This window comes from Pseudochaenichthys georgianus, unplaced genomic scaffold (assembly GCF_902827115.2).
Source record: "Pseudochaenichthys georgianus unplaced genomic scaffold, fPseGeo1.2 scaffold_522_arrow_ctg1, whole genome shotgun sequence".
Classification (NCBI taxonomy): domain Eukaryota; kingdom Metazoa; phylum Chordata; class Actinopteri; order Perciformes; family Channichthyidae; genus Pseudochaenichthys; species Pseudochaenichthys georgianus.
In genome coordinates, this window is record NW_027263083.1 from 67,277 (window position 1) to 72,053 (window position 4,777).

The 4,777-nt window shown below is 43.5% G+C and overlaps 1 pseudogene; it reads right to left on the bottom strand.

Annotated features, from left to right (window-relative positions):
- Positions 1 to 1,222: 1,222 nt before the first annotated feature.
- On the bottom strand, positions 1,223 to 4,460 carry LOC117443018 (G2/M phase-specific E3 ubiquitin-protein ligase-like; annotated as a pseudogene).
- Between the last annotated feature and the right edge of the window lie 317 nt (positions 4,461 to 4,777).

A 4,777-nucleotide genomic window follows, 5' to 3' on the forward strand; every position in this document is an offset into this window, starting at 1 on the left:
TTATTTGGCTAATTCTCAGTAGATCGAAAATGGAAACATTTCTCACAGTCACAAGTCAGCGTAAACGACCGCGATCTCCAACGGAGCCGGTCCAGCCGGACAACCCTGCTATCCACAAGGATCCCGATGTTCACTATGAAAACCGGGAGGATTGGGACCACGAAGAACAGGTGCCCCCGCCAACTGACCCGATGCACCCGCAGCAGCAGGACCAGCTAGCTGCTACCACGAGCTGCAGTGGAACTAGCGCTGCTTCTCTCCGCACCGTGATGATCCACTGCCCTCATTTCCTCCACCCTGCTCTCTGCAGAGCTCCACTCCAGAATATACACATTCTGCTCGTCAGTGGATTCTCAGACACAGCGTCTCACCCTTTGAGCATCTCGGCAGAAATGAGCAGTCACTCCTCTCAGTTACAATTGTCATTTTAAATGAATCAAGAATGTGTTGTATTTTCCGACGTGGCGCATTGTTCGAGGCGTGCTGACAGTGAGATCTAACACGGGGAATTGATGAGGAGAGGAGGAGGAGGAGGAGGAGGAGGAGGAGGAGGAGGAGGAGGAGGAGGAGGAGGAGGAGGAGGGAGGAGAGGAGGAGAAAAGTGCGTTATTTAGGCAATGTTGTTGGTGGGAGTTAGGGAGAGACCACCCCTTCCAGGTGTGTGTATGTGTGTGCGTTTTCCAGTGTGTGTCACGTGAAAGTCATGAGTGTTACGCTATTGATTGGTTCTGTAAATAAAGAGAACATTTTTGACATTGAAGGCTTGTGATCTTGAATAGTGGTGAACTGCTACAATATGAACAGGCTCGTGCTTGGCCCACTGGTATTGTTTGTTTATTTAAAATTAACTAGCAACGCCGTGCTGTCATATAGCAACTGCTAGCTACTGCAGCAAAAATATCCTGGCGCCGCCCATGGTCACATGACTTAAAAACAGCCAAATCCTGGAGAATTGTGCATTCCAAAGTCCATTTGGGACTTAAACACATTGTATGCGTCAAGGAGTGGTAGTTTCAATGTGTTGGAACCAGTGGTTGCCATTGGGAACGGAGAGTCATCAAGGAACTCTATTCCTGGCGATGGTTCAAATCCAGATGGGGGAAGTGAAGTCAGCCCAGTCGCAAACATCAAAGCATCCTTCAAAGACACAGCAGTCTGGCTTTCTGCAAAGAAAACATGTTCAGATTCATTTTGGCAATGAAATAGTTATAAAAACAGCGATTTACAAACCTTCCCAATCGAGGAGATGGTCTGCCCAGTCGCCCAAAGTGTGGCTTTCCCGAAGCCTCCTGTCACTCCCTGGTGGACTGAGGTCAGGCTGGAAGAGTCGCTCAAGTTCCAGAGCAGCAAGTGGCACAGGACCGGGGCCAGCAGAGTAGGGTGTTGCTGAAGTGCGTTTAAAAGCTGAAGGGCTGAAAGACCCTCCTTGAATCTGAAGAGTGAGCAAAAAAAAAATTCGTCACATTTAAATAACCAATTCCGAAAACAAGGGGGGGGGGGGGGGGGGGCTTGAGCACTTAAAGATGGGCACCAGACAGGCAGGGAAAGGAGACGGACATCCCATCCCAGTTATACTACACAGGCACACATTTTGACACTGACTAATTGCTAACAGATAAACATAGAATAAACCAAAGAGGGCGACCATGAGGCATTTTAAACAAAACATTCTTACATACATTTAAAAAAAATCACATGAATACAAATATGATCTTACCCGTCAATTACAGATGAGTTTCGGCCAATAACGTACCACTGGAGGTCGTCCGACACAATTCCTTTCTTTCCTTCAACAGAAGCCACATGTCTCAGACGACCTGCTGTCTGGAACACTGTGCTGTGTCTCCTGGTCATTCCTCGCAAGGCATCCACTGAGGCAGCATTCTCAATCTGAAGATTATAAAATGGACAAACAATCCAGTCAATAGAAGAAGAAGAAGAAGAAGAAGAAGAAGAAGAAGAAGAAGAAGAAGAAGAAGAAGAAGAAGAAGAAGAAGAAGAAGAAGAAGAAGAAGAAGAAGAAGAAGAAGAAGAAGAAGAAGAAGAAGAAGAAGAAGAAGAAGAAGAAGAAGAAGAAGAAGAAGGACCTTTATTAATCCCCCGAGGGGAAATTCAGTTTCCACTCTGTCGTACACACACGCGTTTTTTATACAGGTACATACAGTACACACTTTTTACATCATGCACATACATATACAAATACACACAGTTATATGCGCACATGCAGTTGAGAGGTCAGAGCAGAGGCAGCCAGTCTAGCAGGCGCCAGTGAGCAGTTGGGGGTTAGGTGCCTTGCTCAAGGGCACTTCGGCAGTGGCCCAGGAGGTGAACTAGCTCCTCTCCAGTACCAGTCCACACTCCGTATTTTTTGGTCTGATCTGGACGTGAACCGTCGACCCTTCGGTCCAAAGTGCAATCCCCTACAGACTGAACCTGCATGTACTGTATATTCTTGCCATTTTTGTTCCATTACAAGCTTTATATATTCCCATTACTACTATCCTTGTGCAATATATACCTGGCTGCTAAATCCTCTACTACAGGATGTGTTTTTTTTAAATTGTGTATCTTTAATAGTTTTTAATCATTCTTCTTAGGTAACATGAAGCTGTCTTTGGCTCTTTTCTGCTCCAGCAATGTGAATGTCCCCTCGGTGGGACTAAAAGGGTGTTCTGATTCTGATCACAAAACAAAAGATGAAGCCAATTCGGTGTATGTGATAAAGGTAAAGTAAAGATGTCTCAAAACACTGCAGGAACTACATGATAATCCACCCTACCACACTGTTGCTGTATGCCATTCTCACCTCTCGTAAAGCTTTCCCCACTTCTTCATCAGTTATTAAATCAACTGTTGCTTTGAATGAAGGCTGGCCGGCAAGATAATGTACAAGATCTGACAGGAAATGTGGCCCTGCACCTCCATGCACAACTGAGTAGTATTCATCCTCCCTAACAGCTGTGAATACATGTATTCATATTGCAAAATTAAAACATTATGTATTATATACTTTAATGTACTGTAATGACACTCAACGTTTTGGAAAATTGTTCAAGCAACAAATCATGTCATGTGATATATATGGTTAATGATCATTAACAATTGTATTAGTACACTTCTAACCGTATGCATCCCATTTGCATTGTAGACCAAGCGGCGTCCGTCTGGTCCATCAGAAATGGGCCGGTCTTTCAGATTCTTCATCAGTCGAGATAACAACTCTCTCCTGGGACCGCCCGAGTCAATTCCTTCTTGGAAAACACCAGCATCATCAGTGCATTTCACCAGCATGTCAGTCTTCTGAATACGATGTACGCTCGAAACCTCCGACTGCTCCATCCCAAACATTAGCCCTTGAAATGTTGAACCGGCGGACTCTTCCATGATCAAACGGCTGGGACAGGTTAGCAGTAATGGCAGGTGATGTAACGTTCATCTCCTCCCTGTGAAGGACACAAAGTGACCTTGTTAGTGGCTATTTCAGAGGGTGCAAAAACAGTTTAAAAAAATTATTTTTGTACCAGAAATATTGTACAGAGAACATTTTTTTTTTAATGCCACTGTAATAGCTGTCCGTTTACATTTCAGTGTCCAATAAACTCGTCATGTTGACTGCAACCAGCTCCTCTTCTTCAACACATGGTGCATACAGGTCTGTGTATGTACTGTTAGGAAATGATCATTCCCACGTTAAAACATCTTACAAACAAAAATGTCTTTCTCGTGTCACTAACATTTGTACTTACCTGTAGCAAGTAGTCTTGTCTGTATTTGTTTTGGGTGGACCCATATCCTCAGTATCAGATATTACTATCTGAAATACAAATACAAATGTCTAGGAGCTGTGCTCCTAGATGTGATGACAATATCCGAATCAGAGTCTGAGGTATCATGCCCTGTAGTAAAAGCAAAACGTTCAACACATTATTATGTATGCTGCAGTAGAGGATGTTAACATGTAAAAATATTGAATAATAACATCCACAAACCTCCTCTAAAATGTTTCTCAAGGCAAATGAAAAGGGTGATCCTGGCATATGCCTTTCCTAAGTCCTTTTGTATTCTGCCAATGTGAATGGCTTTTCTGAACCAGGCACATTGACAACCTCCGAGCAGTCTGGATACAAAAGGACGTACGGTCCTTCATCCATGTCCTTGTTAAAGGCTTTCATTTTCTGGACAGCTCGTTCCAGTATAGCAGGTGCTGCTACCTCCGGGTCTGTAAACAACGGGAGTGTTTTCCCTCTCCGAGGCTTTAAATCAACTCCTTGTGGCGACATCAGTCCTATGTTTATCTAGTAAAATAGCAGAGAGATATAAGTAATGACACACAGAGACACTGAGATGTGTATGAAACGGATAATGCAGCTTACCTGGACTCGTCTCTTGTCTTGTTTAAGTCTTCCTTTCCCACAGTTAAAAGACTGTTTCTCTTTTGACTTTGAGTTTCTTTACTCCATGAAAAGTGTATAGGATGGGCCTGGTTGTTCTGCTGGTATGAATAGTTCCAATACAAATGTAAAAATTAGCAGTTCCAACAATCAGCAATAGCAAGTGTGCATTAAGGTTTACGGAAAGCCTAAAATAAAAACTAGCATATTAGCTCAATGCGATGCTATTCCGTTAAGACATGGATTGGTATTTGACTGATATTAAACTGCGATTGCACTTTTATTTACTGCATGTCTGACATTAGCATCACAAAGCTAGCGCAATACTACACTTACTTTGTTTAGCATTTTCCGGCTGTTTCGATGTCCCCTGCGCGCTTGGTACA